This window comes from Orbicella faveolata, unplaced genomic scaffold, assembly GCF_042242905.1.
Source record: "Orbicella faveolata isolate gen_17 unplaced genomic scaffold, um_ofav_v1 contig_12, whole genome shotgun sequence".
Taxonomy (NCBI): Eukaryota; Metazoa; Cnidaria; class Anthozoa; order Scleractinia; family Merulinidae; genus Orbicella; species Orbicella faveolata.
Genome location: NW_028301539.1, coordinates 9,936,937 through 9,955,711, shown reverse-complemented (window position 1 = coordinate 9,955,711; position 18,775 = coordinate 9,936,937). Strand labels below are relative to the sequence as shown.

The following is an 18,775-nucleotide window of genomic DNA, read 5'->3' as shown; positions in this document are numbered from 1 at the left end:
CAAGAAATAATTGCACCTGGATAGGTCAGCTTTAAAAAGCGCATTTCAATCTACTGTCATTACTTTAAACTTGTAATCGGTTTAGGTAAATTGCGAAATGTTGTACATTTGCGCAAGAGCAACGGAAGCGTGACTGGGCTGCTCGTACGGTTGTGTGACAACTTTTACTGAGTGTGGAATATCAGCCACGCAGCATGGTTGCCGATACGATAAAAACAGATTCATGAGGCCCCTGATTCTTACAGCAGAAAGCTTGGGCTCTTTGAGGCAATGTGGAGTGGTATTGAGGGGAATCGACGGCTTTTAGGTATGTTTTCTGTAACATTTTAGGATTAACTTAGTCGTATTAATAGTTTGTTTATTTGTTTCAGGTCAGACCGTTTCACTTCTTGTTTCCAATTTATGTAGGCGAAATTTATTTGGAACTTGCCACTACACTTTTAAACTTACACTTTTGATGACTTCGGTTTGATTTTGTTGTTGTACCAGTAATACATTGCCAAATTAACCTCTCCACTTCTTGAACTTGAACGGAGGTCGGCTGTTTACCAAATTAGAATAAGGGCACGATTTTGATTTGCTTCAAGATATTTCAACTCGATTAATTTACAGTCCTTTAACGTCCTTAATGCTAAACAGCATTCCAAGTTGACCCATTATTGTGTCTGAACGAACTTAAAGCGTTTTGTTGAATCGAAAACATTAAGGTTACAGGAAATATCTTGCGTTTGTTATGACAACCATTCACAGTGTTGTTTACATTAAGGAAATACACGCGATGACAAACTAGACATGACAGCGGACAGGAAATTAAACAAAGTTAACGCGCAATGTTTCGAAAACGTCTAAAAACAGTTTTTATGTAGTGGACGTTATGTTTCTACTGATAGCAGTGAATTGACGGCATTTTAATGAATGACAGCCTTTTACTTTCGCTGTTGAAACTGATTTGTCTCTTGTTCGTGTGTAATTATTGTGTTATTTGCGCCCAACACATTGACATAGATTCTTGTTTTCCTCAAAGGGAAATACTGCGAGTTCGAGCATGAAACTTGGCATGATATATGTTTAATAATGATATTTTAAGGCCGTGAAGTAAAATAATCGGAAAGTGAGGTACCAGATGCATTTTTATGTTGTTAAACATGACCTATATTTTACCGTTATTTTTTCACACGCTTCAGAGGTGTTTTTAAAATGGTTCGGAAAACCACTATATCAACATCTCTGAGATTAGTTTAAAACGAGGAATAAATTAGAGTGGTTGTTCCACATTTGTGTGAAGTTTGAAGTCAATTTAATATGTTTTAAGACTTTAGCAGCGCTTCGTCCTCGCAACTTATTTCGATCATTTTATTACACGAAAGACCGCACTTTGACCGCGCTTTCAAATTTTCGCGGTCTACCTCTACTCTTTGGTCTCTCCGGATCAACCATTATGAATTTGGTGGCATTATTTATTGATGCATTAGCTAGCAAACGTAAGTATTAATCCTTGTCCATCACTACCGCTCCCGATCCTCTGTCAGGATTGCGTTATTCTGCCATTTAAAGACCAGGCTTCAGCCGATATCGTAGCATCACAATTCAAAGATATGCGCCAGAAGATACAAGTGGCAGTCCAGCCCACGTTTGTAAGGCACAAGGTCAAGCAACATCCGAAACCGCTCGAAGTCAAGCCGTGTGTTGTTAACCAACAATCCCTTGTTTATCCATTTAAATGTGACCTGTGGGATACAGATTATGTTGGTTACACGCGGCGGCATTTGCATTAATATAAGACGTAGACGTAGACGTATAGGGGTTTAGGTATCTACAGTTTAAACCGGACGCGCGACATCGCTTGGACCTGAGACACCTCTAAAGGTATAAACGGTAACCTTGAACAAATATGTTCATATACAACAATCTATGCTGCCGGTCTTTTTGATTTCCAATCAGAATAGACAAGTTTTATTCAAGCTCACTTTTATTTAAATGTATGTACAGTTACGGTACATAAGCATGAGAGATCACAAACTGCCAACAACAGCGCAACATCAACAGAAATTTAATACCTAAAACAATTTCTAGGATACGTTTAACAAAGCAACCATGTACATTGAGTAGGAGATCTCGAGCTGGCCAACGTATATGTTTGAACTTAAATTTGAGCTCCGGACGGCGTAGCAATCGTAAAACCATCAGTAAAATAAAGAGCGCTACCGATGACGAAGCTGCTGTCAAACTACCAGTAAAATTAGTCCTTAAAAATGGAACTATGCAGCTCAAACTTGGCCTTAAACATTCATTTACAAGAAGCATTTATATTACAATTGTATGTGTAGTATATAAGGTGCATGACACAAATATTATATAGTCATATGGTAAGTGGATAAAAGTTTATAATAGTTCTCTTCATGGAGTTTTGTTCAAACTGAGAGGCATTATACATAACCTCAATTCTCGCCTTCACTATAGCTACCATAAGTGTTGTGGGCTCTCTCAACCACCGATAGCAGACACATACCCGTGTAATTTTATTGCATTTTATCATTTATTTATTTACTTTTTCATTTTATCTTCCCGCAAACACGTCAGAAAGTAGTAACAAGACAACCACTTTAGCAACGAATAAAGTCGCCATTAAGTATTCAGACTGAATTGAAGTCTCCATTAAGTATTCAGACTGAATTGATTTTATTCGAAACTGCTTGTAGTTTATGAAAGTAAAGTCTGTGCAACAAGGTACAATAGTCTCCGTGAATATCCCTTGGTTACGGTTGATAACAGTAATAACTCACAAAAGAAGAAAACAAAAAACTTCGTCCGGTAATTGTTAATGCTTTCTTACGTTTAATGCGAAGGGACGTCCTTAAAAGGCTATTGCAATGTACTGTAGTGCAGTGCACTGCACTGGGTTTTATTACATGGCTTGTGTTTGTAGTCGATATAACGCGCGCTCTGATTGGCCAATTGTAGGGCAATATTCTCCCGTAATGTCCACGGGCCGATTACAGACCCGAAAAAGCAAAGCAAAAAGCCACACAATAAACAACTTATTAACCTCGAACGTTTGGTCTTAACGGGAAAATCTCCAATCGAGACCTTGCCGTCAATACGGCAAAGACCTCACTCTCGGTAAATAAGTGGTTATTATTTTTTTCTCAAGCATCTGAGCGGGCCGGATTCCTAAATCCTCGAATTTGATTAGCTAATCATACGCACGTGACCGGTCCAGCTTTTTACGATACGGCCCACGGGCCGGGTTTTTTTCCCGCTGCCTAAATTTCGCTCCTAAAAGTTAGCGGCAATCGTCAATCTTTTGCCTTTTTACACATCTATCGACGATTAGTCAACGCAAGTTTATCTTTGTTCACTTTAAAATGGTAAGGAAAGTCACTGTAAGTAAATTCAATATACTGTTTTGAAGTTGTGAGAGTTTGCTTGGTTGTTTATGGCTTGGCGCCGTAATGGCGCGTAATCTTGTGTTTCAGTCTTGCCGTAAAATTTGAGTCAATTTCAGTCGAGTTTAACTCTCTTATCGTTGCTGTATTTAGAAGAATTTCTGTGGAATACACTCAACGAATTTCCTCGCTTTCTGCTTTTCAATTTAGCGTAGAAAAGTGACGAAGTGATTTTAAAAGCAACGACTGACAGAAGTTGTTTTTGTAGTAAAACTTCAAACTTCGCACGAAATTTCACACCGCAAAAACAACTTTGGATAACTTAACTGGTGCAATAAATGCAACTAGCACAAAGTAGTTCGGAAAAAATCTGTTCTTTAATACATCTTTCTTTGTCTACTATCTGAGTTACTCGCTCGTTGCCGAGATTTTTTAAAAATCTTTAGTAGACGGCGCGCAAGCCGATTCAATGACAAGAGTTGCGTAAACAAACCCATTTGTAATCTGTAAAACCAATTTACTTCAGGAAAAAAAAAAAATAAACATGTTATTTGCCGGCTTAGGGTCGGTCCGTATAGTGAAAAACTGTGACCTCGGGCTTGAAAATGCCGTCCTCGGCCTGCGGCCTCGGGCAGCATTTTCAAGGCCTCGGTCACAGTTTTTCACCATACGGACCTCCCAGCCGGTAAATAACATATGTGTACTGCACTGTACTGTACTGCACTGTACTGCATTGCACTGTACTGTACTGTACTGTACTGCACTGCACTGCACTGCACTGCACTGCACTGCACTGCACTGCACTGCACTGCACTGCACTGCACTGCACTGTACTGTACTGTAATGTGCTGTTTTAGCGGAGCTCCGGGGGCCGCCAAGCGGAGCCCCATACTCATATAGGAAAGAAAAGGAAACCCATGAGTTGATTTTCTCATGGTTATCATGGCTAGTGGTATTGCTCGTGGGCGCGTGCGCACGAAGACGACGGCGGCGGAGTTGCCCAACATGGCGGCCATACTCCAAATAATAGGTTGACAGAGACATGCAGCCTTGGTTTACCGTATACTTCCTTGATATTGGACATCCATGTTATGATCAATTGACACCTGTCAAAACAAGGTATCCGCTGACCAGTATCACGTGACCATATCGCAGGCTCAGGTTCCAGCTCCTCGAGGCCACGTGTTTTCTTGAAGTTGACAGCTGACCAAGCGCTGGTTATCGATTGGATCGCGGGCTCATATTGGGTTAACTTGTTGGAAACAGGGCAGGATTGCTCGGAAGCCGGTTTACGCTAACCCAGGATTAAAAGTTAATCGAATTATAACTTTTTCTTCTATACAAATGGTTTTTGCTGTTTTGTTTTGTGTATATGGTGATTATTAAAACTCAAAACAGAAGGCCAAACAATATACAGAAACCTCACCGCAAAGTTACAAAACTCAAATCAAAATTCTACCTTTTTCTGGGTTAGCTTAATCGGGCTTTGAACAACCCGGCCCAGGAGCTACGCTTTTAGGCTGGCCTAAATCTATATATTATTTTGTATTGTACTGTCCATCTGATTTAATAATTATGTTTTCCGCATTTTACGCGGAAGTACCTACTAACACCAAAGCCAAGATTATGAGAATGAAATAATGTAACTATGGATTGCACAGCTGTTACGTAGTTGATTTACAAGTAGGTGACGGTTACTCCTTTACTTTGGCAGGGACAACATAACAGTAAAGTACGAAACAATCATTCCAACAATCTGAAAAGTTAGAAATGAGATACAGACATTACCAAATTAACATAGGGCTGACCATCTTCATAGTATTTCCCCAACTCCATTTTCTTAATGGGACGGGTATACATGATAATGAAAGTTAAATGCTAGACTAAAAAGATTACTCAAGGTAAAGTTAATTTCACGGACAATACTTTCTTTTTCAATATTTTCAATATTTGCTTAGGTAAGATAGAGTCTGCATACGGGCCAAGTGGTCCATCAGGCCGGAGCTTATCCCGGTTTCTGTAGCATGAAGCGACTAGGAGTATTTCTACTCTTCACTGGAGGGGATGCTAGTCCAACGCAGTGTTGCTCCCAGCATTAAGGGCGCCGTTGCCCATTTGTAAACCTGGGTGGAGAGAGGCACTGTGAGAGTAAAGTGTCTTGTCCAAGAACACAACACAATGTCCTGGCCAGGGCTCGAACCCGGACCGCTAGGTCCGGAGACGAGCGCACTAACCATAAGCAAACCGCGCCTGCCACCAATATTTGCTTATGAGATAAAATATACTTTTTGGGTTTCTTGTAAATTCAAGTGCAGTGATCAAGATGGACGCTAAGCCATTATATTGTAGATATAATGGGTGTACAGAGGCATTGTGAGAGTGAAGAGTCTTACTTGAGTAAAGCTAAGTGTATACACAATAAACGTGACTTACTTACTTACTTACTTACTTACTTACTTACTTAGTCACTTGTCCAAGAACACAACACAATGGCCTTGGCCAGGGCTCGAACCCGGACCACTAGGTCCGGAGACTTGCGCGCTAACCATAAGCAAACCGCGCCTCCCACAAATATAGGTTATAGTTTAAAAGATACTTTGGGTTTCTTGTAAATTAAAGTGCAGTGATCAAGATGGAAACTAAGCCATTATATTGTAGATACTGTACATCATCTTTAACAACAATTTTTTTTTTTTCTGGCAATTGTTTCAATTGTAACCATTTCGAAATACCTCCTCAGCTATTAAATGTACATATCAGTAACAATCAAATGCGTCCTAAAAATGTGTCGAAATTAAAAAAAAAGGAGTTTTCTTTTTTGTGCTATAACCTCCACCGCAAAAAAATCGTGAAAGTTAGACATTTGGACCCTTTTCGCTGATTTATTGCACAATTTTTGGAAAGGAAATGCTTATAATCAGTCTGTGATATATACGTTATTAGTAACGGACTGGTTTTACCGTTAGTGACGTGGACGTGGAAACTACAATCAATCCCCAATGGAAAGACCCTTTGGATCACCTTGAAGGTCCAACATAAACGACACCAACTGAAATACAATTAAACGTCAACTTACATAGTAACTTCTCTAGTTTACCAAGCATGAGGAACGTCCTCATTGACCCATAAATTATTTACTCCTACAGTTTGTTTGTTTATTTGAATACTTGGCTACAAAGTATTGTTATGCATTTCTGTCTTTCTTCCGTTCTCACTCCCTTTCTCCCTTTCTCTCTGTTTTCTCTTTCTGTTTTTTTTTTTTCCCCTTTGTTTTCTTATTACGGAGGGAGATGGTGGGACAGGGTGTTTCTTTGCTGGAAAAATTTTAATGAAAATGAATAATAAATTACAATAATAAATTACAACATATAGAGAAGAAGCCACATCAGCCTTTGCTGGTTTTCATGCGGGTCCACTGGTCTATCCTCGTCGAATTGGAATTTAGAGTGTTGGTTTTTGAGGAGGGAGGGAAACTGTAAAACCCAGGAAAAAAATATCAGAGAAACGTGGGAACCGACAACAAACTCAGCCCACATATGGCAACGGGCCGGAATCGAACTTCGGCCACATAGGTTGGAGGGGGAGGGGTGGGTGGGGGGAACGCTATCACCACTGCGCCATTCACGCTCCCGGTGTTCGTGAATATTAAAGAAAAGACAATTTATGTACCTGTAGAGCACCAAACACCTTCCTTTCGTCTTCCTCCGATCCAAGAGAAGTTTGTAAGATATTTTGGAAGTTGTGAATCTAAAACAGAAATATCAAATTCACGATATGATAAATACATTGTCAACTTGGGAGTGCTTTTTAAGTTAGCAAATGAAAGTAGAACAGAGAGGTTTATAAGGCAAGGTGAGAGTAGCAACAGAAAGACCTTAAACACTTAAACTTACCATGCAATGAATGAAAGGAGAAATGTGTAAATTGATGATAGAAGCACGGTATTTAAATGCGAAAAAAAAAATAGAAAGAAAGAAATTGAGTAGCGAAACTACAGTTAAAAGAAAAAAAAATGCGATGCTGCATACCTTTTGGCATACTTTAGATCCAAATATCATAATGACTGCTAAGAGACCACAAGAAGTCAAAAGCCAAAATATATTGCTGACGAGGGTAACATATTTGTCTTCTTCAGGTAAATTAATAGCTCTGTAACAATTGAAGCAAATCAGCGGAATGTATAGAGAGACCAGTCCAAATAAAACAGGAGCGAGTATCTTGTCAGCCATCTGGACCACTTCACACAATCTGTAATGTTCCATCCTGAAGGTTCCTATCTTTACGAAGACCGAATGACATGATGACATTCGCATATGCAGATCATCAAAGAATGCCTCTAGTATCAAGCATGTAATATAGAAAAACAGGATAGGAAGATACCACACACCCATACCATAAATAATAAAGACGAGGGAAAGCATTCTAAAACCAAACATCGACTCCAAGGTTTAACAGCTGCAATACTAATGTCCAACATTAGGTAACTCACCAAAGCAGCGATTGCACCACAGACAAAAAGGAAACAAAAGATTACAACACATATTTTCGCCTTAATTTTCGCCTTTTCTAAATTTGCATTGCTATTGATTGCGGGTAAACTTCGAAAGAAATTTTCAAATCGAGATTTCCGTGAGTCTCCTAGAGGCAAGCACAGTACAATCCAGCAAATCGTAGCGCTAAGAGCGATCAAAAGACACCACAAGCTGAACATAAAGAAGAGATAAATGTTATTTCCAAAGAAAATATCGGCAAAAGACATAGTGAAATTCGACCAGAAACCAGAAAGTACCACAACGCAATAGATGCGTGGAACTAGTTTCCCACGTCGACCAGAAGCATTTGGCAAATGTTTTAAACTTGTCTGTTCAGAGTATATTCCAAAACACTTCATCAGTTTCAACGTTGGACTGTAGATTTCGTCGATTGTTTTGAGTGTCTTTTCGTTGGCATCTGCTCTTTCAGCAATCGAGTCCTCGACTATTATAACATCATTCCTCGTAGACTGAATTGAAATTGTGGAAAGCATTTCGTGATCACTAGGCATGGAAGCTTTGTTAGGCGTCACTCTTGAAGGCATGATTTACGATCGCTAGTAATGCAACCGGGGCTCAAAACGTAAAAAGTTTCACTTCGTTATCAGTCTTAAAAGTAAATTACTTATTTATTTTCATTTGATAGGTTTTTTGTTTCGTTTCCTTTAATAGCGTCTGTAGGCATTAGAGTATGTATTCTTAATTAAGATTTGAATTTGTCTTAAACAACAACGTGCATTTAATTTGAATCAGTGAGCAATTACGATTCTCTTCTCTTAAATGACCTGGAGAGAGGTTGCAATTATCTCTGTGCAAGCTAAGTTCAAGTTAATTATTCCTTATGTTTTTAAATAGGGAAGATGGACGAAAACAACATGTTTTGTTGTCCCGCATCAAAGGTTTATTTAAAATCCTTTATATAGAGAGAACGTTTGGTTGTTTTTATTATTATTATTATTATTGTTTTTTTGTTTTTTTTTTACATGAGAAAAGTCCAGATGTTTTTCCTTACAATGCTGAGTACCTACAATGATGACAGTTGTATAATTCTGTGCTCTCCTGTTAGCATGCAATGAAAGAAATAAAATATATATAAATAAAAGTTGAAGGTAGAAATCGAGAGAAGCATATAGTCGTAAATACACTTTGCCACTCTGGGCCATATAATTATTTGATCGATTTGACAAGTTATTTGATCGATTTGACTCTTCAGCGCGACTATCAGAAGCAAAATAAAAGTCGACATTCTTTACTACATCCACATTAATTAATTAATTTTATTTTTACATATTAATTTTACATTAAACTTTCATTTCTAAAATTTTAGTCAATCGATCTCGAAGCAATGTACTTTAGACATCCTATAGAATACCGCTATTCTGGGTTATATTTTAAGCTCTACCGCATCATGTGTTCTGTGCATCTTTGTTAAATGTAATAGGAAATTAAATCAAAAATTAAAAAAAAAAAAAAAAAAAAAAAAAACTTTTGGTTGTTGTCCAATTATGCCAAACTTTCGCCTTTCCTTTGATATTACATGGTGTTACATCGATCTCAGAACTGTTGGGTACTTGACAACTCTATAAACGAGTTATACATTGTTCAAATATAATCGACGAAAACAAAAACTAATGTCAACGGTAGAGGGAGTGCCGGATCAAAACGTTGTTCTCGTTTTTCTTCACAACTTTTCCTCTGAGTATGAGTTAGCTTGGGAGACTCAACATGACAGCAAAGTAAGAAATAATTATTCCAACAACCTGGAAAAAGACAACACCAAAGATTTTAGAACATAGTTACTGTTTAATCAAATAATAATAATATAATGCATGGAGCTTTACGTAAATTTGTACCCTTTTTGAACTTAGGGTCTCTTTTTGGTTTTAGTGAGGCCGTATGCATAGGTATAACTAATGAGGGTAAACTCGTAAGGATACATATTGACAATATTGAAGTAGTAAGGTAAAGGTAAAGTCTGCATACGAGCCAAGCGGCCCGCCAGAGCGAAGCTTATCCCGGTTTCCTTAGCATGAAGCGACTAGGGGTGTTTCTACTCCCCCCTTAATGGAATGGTAGTCCATCGCAGGGTTACCCTCAGCATTAAATTCGCCGGTACCCATTTAAACACCTGGGTGGACAGAGGCACTGTGAGAGTAAAGTGTCTGGCCCAAGAACACAACACAATGTCCCCGGCCAGGGCTCGAGCCCGGACCGTTCGATCCGGAGACAAGCGCACTAACCATGAGGCCACTGCACCTCCACACATATTGAAGTAGTGGTTCACTGAAAATTTCATTTGCTAAATACGAAGTGCAAAATTTTAAAAGAAAACTGTTTTTTCCAACTTACAGCACACATGTGCATTTTTTTATCATTTATCACCATCACAAAGTACACAAAAAGGCAAATGTTGGAACAACAAATGCCCTAGGCTACTCATCGTCGATTTTTCTAAACATTTGACATAAAAACAGACTTTACCGTTAGAGACATGGATTTATTGATGACAGCCAGTCCTCCAATGGAAAGACCCTTGGGGTCGCCTTGAATATCCAGCACAAACATCAGTAACTGAAAAAAAAAAGTTACAAAGAAAAATTGAGGGTCCACTCGCTTATGTCCAAATAGAGAGTCAAAGTGGTTTGTATATAACATGTTCAAATGGGTACGTAGGGTATATACGTCCTCAATTTTGGTATAATAATTACCTTCGATTCATCTGCTGTTGAGACAGGAAACATTTGCGAAACTTTTTGAAAGCTATAAATCTGAAAACCAAAAAAATAAAATAAATAAACAAATAATGGCAATACTAATAAAATAGGATTTAAGATACATACATCATCAGAAAAATCCGGGCTTTCAAACTGATGTAGGTGATTTTCACGTACGTTTTAAATTGTTTTAAATTATTGGAACTTGATTCGGGAAAAAAAAAAAGAAATATTTATTATAACCTCAAAAGAGTGCTTTCTGGCGTGTAAAAACAACTAAATTTATGAAACGGCGCATTTTTTGACGAAATTCGAGGTGTATGGATATGACCCAGATATTAGATTTTCTTAACCTTAGGAATTTTTTTTTTTTTTGGCTAAGAGCATCGAACACTTTAAATACTTTAAACGAAATGAATAACATCCTAAAAAGTCTATATAATATCGGTTACCCAAATACATTTACCGCCACAGAAATGATTTCCTTTGTTATAACAGTTTGGTATGAGTTTGAGAAACTATGAAGGAATGACTTTCTAAGCTATACCTTTTCGCCGACTTTGGATCCAAACACCAAAATAACTGCTAAGATAGCAGCTGCTAAGAGAAACCAGAACAGATTGTACAAAAAGAATATTTGCGAATCTTCGTCACGGGGTTTAGCAACATTGTAGAAACTGAAGCAAAGGAGCGGAATGTACACAGAAACAAAACACGAGAAGAAGAGGGGCAAGCACTTTGTCAGCAAGCTCAACTACTTCACATAGTTTGCGATACTCTCTTTTCAAGGCTGTCAGGTCCATTGGGGTCGAATTTGATAGCAACATTCTCCTATGCAGATCTTCGGAAATAGTCTCCAGCATCAGGCTTGTAATGCAGAGAAAGATAATTGGTAGCAGCCACGAACCGAGTCCAATGATCAGGAAAGTTGATGAGAATACCCTAAAACCAAACCATCCATGCCAAGGCTTAAATGTACCAATGTTGAATTCATTAAAAAACAGTACTCCAGCGAGGATACTTGCTGCCGAGAAAATGAAGAGAATACAAAACACAGCTAAGGCTATTCTGGAGTTCTTTTTCACCTTTTCTAAATTAATCGTCTTAACGGTAACCAAGAGATAACAAAGACACTTTTCTAATCGAGATTTCTTCGTTCTAGTTATAGGTAAGACCACCAAGCTTATCGTAGCGTTGAGTGCAATAAATAAACACCAGAGAGTCATCATTACAACGACATTTATATCATTCTCAAACATCATTGCCGTAAAGGACAAAATACAATTAAGCCAGAAACCAGAAGCTAACACACAACAATAAATGCGGTTAAGACCATTCCGTTTCCTGTACGGACTAGAGGTGCCTCTAAAATGTTTTAAAGTTACATCTCCAAAATATATTCCAAAACTCTTCATTGCTCTCAGCAACGGACTGTATACATCTTCGACTGCTTCAGCATTTTTTTGCTCTTGACTTTCAACATTGAAGTTAACGTCATTTGTCACACTTGGTGCTGCAACTGCTGAGGTCGGTATTTCTTGGTTCCCAATAAAGGAAGCTTGGAAATGTGTCACTCGAGAAGGCATGATTACATTGACTCCTGGTTACTGAAGGAAAAGGGTGATTATACCTCCTAATTTAGACGTCGAAGTTTTTTTTTTTTTCTTACGGTTGATAAACAGAACCACTTGCAGTGAAATGAAAATCATTTTCACTAGAAGCGATAATGTACTTTATATTTTCAATTTAAATACATAAAGTCAATATCAACAGGCATAGTTCATTTCCCTTATCCCATAGGAAGCAAATTATTACTTATTAATCTTCTTATATTCTTTGGTACTTTTTTTTCTAGTTTCCGTCCTTTGTTGTAAATTCATATAATTTGTTGCAAGATATATATTTGTGTCGCTTTTAAATCGCTTTTTTACTTTTTTATGTGAAATTGGCTCCATCTCGGATCTCAATGGCGTTGTTCCTCTATTGAAGTGCAAATGATTTCATTGGGCAAAGTTCTGTACAATGAAATGCAATATGTTTTCAAAACATTCGGAAACTCTTAATAATCTATCTCCTGGTCGGTGTTCCCTCTTGTTAATTCAATCCAGCACTTTAATTAAAATTTACTGTTATTAACTCATTTGAAATTTCAAAAAAATGATTAAATAAATAAATAAATAAACAGTATTATCACCATCAGTGTGATTTAATTAAAAACGTGCAGTACCGAGAAATGAAATCGGTCTCTATGACATTTACGATCCCCACAAGCTGTTTTTGAAAGTTTTATTCTTTTCTTCGTGTGTGGGAATTGTAAGTAATGAATTCGCAGTAAAGATACCAGTAATAATTTACAACTTTGAAACTACAAAAGAGTTTCGCCACGCAAGCTTTCATGGTGAAAATTTCAAGTCAATATCACTGACCCACCCAGAAGTAATTTTTTTTTTTTTGCGTCACCATTTATAAGTTCTCTGAGTAACTCAGTAGAATGAGTAACTCAGAAATGGCAATTATAGAGACTGAATAAATAATAACTTTTCCAGAAAAAGCTAGATGTGATCATCTAGCTGAATATGGATTGAGTTTGCGAGACAATTGTTTACGTTTATGAAACGTTTAACCAAAACCCTGTCGATGATTCGCCTCCCTGTCAATACTTTTCCTATCAGATCTATGCGTGAAACCAATCTTGTAATAGATGGGCGGCTTATGCACTGATCTATACTGATTGTTTTTGTTTTTGTTGTCGTTTGTTGGTTTGTTCTTGTTTGTTTGTTTGTTTTTTTGTTTATTTTTGTTTATTCTTTTTTTTATTTTATTTGTTATTTTTTTTTTTTTTTTGCTGAGAGTGAAAAGTTATGAGGCTAATGATTTTGATCAACCAAAATATTAGAAGTTTGGAATTGTGTCGAACGGTTATATATACAAAAGACCGATGACCCGTAACTGTTCTGAATAGCGGCTAACTTAACTCATTTCTATGTCTAGTATGGTGACAGCTTGTGGACATGGCTCTACCCGCGGATATGCCAAGCTAGTATGCCTGAGAAAGTACGTTCAGGCATTCAACACCATTACTGTGTCTCTGACCTCAGGTCGCTGGGCAGCTGGAGGCCAATAGAGAGTTCCATTCAGCATTGAGACTCTTTGCTAATATTTGAAGATGATAGCACTCTGAGAGCATTGTTTGTTTGTTATTTGTTATTATTATTATTATTATTATCATTATTATCATTATTATCATTATTATCATTATTATCATTATTGCCATTTATAAATATATTTACAAAATGTCAATTCAAAGGAATTTCACCCCTTCCTCCTCCACTCTGTTACCTTCTTATTCCTGCTCTTCTCTTTCTTTTACCTTTATTTGGTCATTTATTTCTATTTTAACTATTTTGACATCATTTGGAGTTATTTTGAGGCTGTTAGGAATCGTGATATCAAAGTACGCAGGTCATTTGGTGCAAAGGAATGTATTTTACATCGACACCAATTTTCCATTAACTAAACTTTGGAAAAAGATTACAGTTGTAAAGATATGAAATATGTACAAACGCACACATAATTTAAAATGTTGTTCGCATTTTACACGAAAGCATCTACTGATACCAAAAGCCAAGATCAAGAGAATTAAGACAGTACAAGTCATGGATTATGATTTAAACAACTTTGACGTAGTTGATTCACATTATCTTCATCAGCTTTTATCGCTGACCTTTGCTCTATTACTTTGGCAGGGTGAACATAACAGCAAAGTATGAGACAATTAATCCAACAATCTGAAAAACGAGAAAGATATGTAGACATTTAATAATTAAAACAAAGCTAACCTCTTTCCTTGTAGTTTCTCAATTACGTTGTCATAATGGGGAGACAAAATGATAAAGGATAAACGCTGGAAATCACTTTTTTGTATGAAACCATTTTGAGTATTTGTATAGGTTTTGAATTAATTTCGATGGTAACGGGGAATAATTAAGCACAAGTAATTGTAAAAACTAAAAGGAAAAGAGACTTGGGATTAATTGACGTGTTCTCAGCCAATCAGCATGCTGATTGAATGTATAGTATTAGCTGTGATATTTCAAAATATTTCGTGATATTTCGTGTTTCTTGCAAATTTTAGTTGAATGATCAATATCCACACTACACTAATATAATGTAGATACTGCCGCCCAGCTCAACGATTTCATACAAGTGACGATGCAAAAAAAAAAAAAAAAAAAAAAAAACCCTTAAAAATATGTCTAACACAAACGAAAATCGGTCCTTTTCTTTTTAAAGTCCAACATTAGATAGGTGGTTAAGGTACCTATGGCACCACAGACAAAAAAAAAAGCAAAATATAACTATGCCCTTTTTGGACTTACTTTTCACCTTTTCTGAAGTAACATTGCTATTGATGGCGATTAAATTTCGAAAGAAATTTTCAAACCGGGGTTTCTTCGAATCTCCTAGAGGCACCCATTGTTCAATCAAGGAAATTGTGGCGTTCAGTGCAATTAAAAGACACCGTAAGCTGACCGTTATGAAGAGATAGATGTTATTTCCAAGAAAAACACCGGCAAAAGACATAATGAAATTCAACCAGAACCCGGAAACTACCACAACACAATAAATGCGTGTGCGATAAACCAGTTTTCTGCAACGCCCAGAAGCATATGCCAAGTGTTTTAAGTTTGTCTGTTCAGAGTATATTCCAAAACACTTCATCAGTTTTAACACCGGACTATAGATGTCGTCGACTATTTTAAGCATCTGTTCGTTGACATTTGTTTCTGCAGAAATCGAATTGTCAACTGCTGTCACATCACTCCTCATAGGTTGAATTGAAATCGATGAAGGCATTCCCTGTTCACTGTGCATAGGAACTTCGTTAGATGTCACTCTTGAAGGCATGATCATTGATCGCTTGAGATTCAAAGGAACCTCAAATCGTAAAAAGTTTCACTTTGTTATCAGTCTTGCAAGTTAATTACGTTTTTTTTCAATGGGTATGTTTTTGTTTCATCGTCTTTAATAGCGTCGGGAGAGACGCCAGCCTGTATTCCTAATTCATATTTGAAATTCACTTTTAACAATATCGCATATTTAATTTAAATTAGTATGCAGTTGATTTTTTTTTTCTCTTCAGTGACCTGCAGAGGGCCTGCAATTAACTCCGTTAATAATTCGTCTCTTTTTAAAAGGTTCGTTGAAAATAAAAGCTATGTACTATGTATCGTGTTGTCTTGCATCAAATGTTTAAAAGGAGAGTGCATGGTGTTTTTCTTACATGGGAAATTCCCAGATGTTTATCATTACAATACCTTATACAAACAATCTTTTCTTTACTTTCCTTTTCTTCTTTTCCTTCTTTTCTTTCTTTTCTTTTTGTTTTCACTTTTCTTTCTTAACATGAAATAAATAGAAAAAGGAAGGGAAAAAATCAAGCAAAACCCAAACGCGTCGAAGACAAGATATTTAGGCGAGCAAATATTCAAATATGCCGCAACGGGCTATTTAACGATTTCATCGATTTTATGAACGATTTGAGACGGTATCTGCAGAAAAATAAGAGTCGACAAATTTTACTCCTTTCCTTTATGTTATTCATTCTTTTATTATCGCTCTGTACCTTACAGTTCGTTTTTCTTATGCCTTTGTGAAACGTAATGAACATGTTAATATATTTTTTTAAAGACAAAAATAAAAAAAAAAGGGAAAAACAAACAAACCAGTCAAACATAAAAAGAAAGTCACGGAAAAATTATTCCCTGATTCATTCCTACCAGTGTTGAAAAATTGTTAAGTGTGTGCAAATAAACCCTGTATGTTTAATTATACAAAACCAAAATTGCGCCTTCCTTTTGCTATTTTTTTGATAATTTTCATTCCACGTGCCTGGAAGATCTCATTGAGTGTTGGGAGAGAACGAACTTGACAAGTGTTATCATTGTTGAAATAAAATAGGGGAAACATTAATGTCTACGGTGTTTTGCTTGCATGGACCATATAATCGATATCAAAACGGTTGTTCTGGGTTTTGTTCACTCCATCTTCATGCGAATTAACTTCGTAGCTAAGGTAAGGTCTGGTGGCTCATCAGGCCGGAGTTTATCCCGGTTTCTGTTGCGTAAAGCGACTAAGAATATTTCTACTCCCCACTGGATGGGATGCTAGTCAATCGCAGGTTACCTCCAGCATTAAGTTCTGCTGTACCCATTTATACACCTGGGTAGAGGCGGCACTGTGAGAGTAGCGTCTTGCTTAAGACTACAGCGCAATGTCCTCGGCCAGGGATCGAAATCGGATCGTTCGATCCGGAGACGAGTCAATTTGTAACTGCAAGCCGGATAGTTTAACCATGCTTTCTCGATCTTTTCTTTTTTTCTAATTTTTTTTGGAATAACAACAAAGCCAGAATGGTTTGTTTTACTCAACATATTCAAATAGGTCCAGAAACATTGGCAAGGTACCTATACGTCTTCAAACTGCCTATAATAATCAACTTCAATTCGTCGGCTGTTGATAGAGAGACCCGTAAATGCGAAAGCGAATTTGATCACAAAGTGATGACATTTGAGGTCGGCATGTCTTGGTCCCCACTGACGAAAGCTTCCGACAAAGCTGTCACTTGAGAAGGTATAATTACAGTAGGAGAATGGTGATTATTTCGATGTTTTTTTCTTGCTACTTAGAAGCTCAGCCTCTCGCAGGGAAAATAAAATCACATTATTTTACTAGAAGTGGTAAAAGACTTCTTAAATTTCAATTTGAATACGTTAACACAGTTTCAACAGGCATATAGTTCATTATTTTGTTCCCATTGTAAAGTCAATAGAAAGTAAATATTTGTTATTTATCTTCCTATCACAGATCATTGGTAGTGGTGCGTTTAATTTTCTTTATAGTTTTGTTTTTTATGTACTTTGTGTCACCTCCGTTATTTATTTCTTTTCTGTTAGCCCTTCTTGAAATTACCTCCATTTGAAGAAACTATAGGGATCTCATGGGCGTTGTTTCTCTATTTAAATGAAAATGATTTCATCGGGCAAATCATTAGTTGTGTTCAGTATAATGCAAACATTTTCGTAGACTCCTTCCGAGGCTTTCAATTTCTATCTTCCGGTGGATGTTTCACTCTTTCTAATTCACCCTAGAAAATTGATTAAAATTTATTGCTAGTAATACGTATGACGTTTTGAAAATGTTTGGAGAGCATTTGCAATGTATTACCACCGGCCGCGCGATTTAATTAAAAACAAAAAGTACCAAGAAAACCGTGTTTCTACATGACGCAAAGGAACTCACCAGCTGTTTTTGGATGTTAACTGTTCTCTCCGTGTGAGATAACTGGAAGTTATGAATTCACAACAAACATGCTACTATACTATACAAACTTCAAACTATTAAAGCATTTCACCATGCAAGCTTTTATTGAGCAAATTTCAATATCATATAACTACCTATTCAGGATAATACGTTGTCACTGGCAAAGCGTTTATAGTTCTCTTTCTAACTTAATAGCTCCCTTCAAAGGTTACAATTATTCAACCTTTTTTTTTTTCTCGTCAAATCAATTGGAAAGAGCTTCGCGTTGGCATCGATGACTCATTAACTTTTCTTTTTAAATTAAGTTATCGAGAAATCTCCTGATCCTCTGGCATTGTTTTGACAACAACACAGTTTTTCACCTGAACGTTACCTTCGTAGGATTACATGTTTTTCCCCTTCCGTCTCACGCGCGCGTATGAAGTCGGTAGTATTTCAGGGCCCGCCTAGTTTGTAACTTTGGGATAACATCCGGCTTATTCCGGACCGAGTTTAATATAATCTTTATGAAAGGCCTGCAATCCCTCCAATTTTCATTGTAAAGACTGAATATTCTCAGAGATACAAGGTGTGGGCCTCAAACCACCGTCCCTCCTCGAGTGTAATTCGCTCCTGGTGCAGAAAACCAGCAAGACTATTATCATGGCTACAAAAAAGATTACCTTCTTTCGATAACTGACGAGGAAGCTTCTTTCTGAGACCTTTTTGTGTTTATAACTAGTAAATAGTGACAAGAATAGTGCCATTATAACAGTTGCGACATTTACGCTAAGCTTTTGATCAGCAACTGAATAGATATGTTGAAAGAAAAAAATTGAAC

General features: G+C 37.0%; 2 pseudogenes; both read right to left on the bottom strand.

Annotated features, from left to right (window-relative positions):
- Positions 1-1,951: 1,951 nt before the first annotated feature.
- LOC149116524 (uncharacterized) lies at positions 1,952-8,512 on the bottom strand (annotated as a pseudogene).
- A 1,111-nt stretch (positions 8,513-9,623) lies between these two features.
- Positions 9,624-15,540, bottom strand: LOC149116523 (uncharacterized; annotated as a pseudogene).
- Between the last annotated feature and the right edge of the window lie 3,235 nt (positions 15,541-18,775).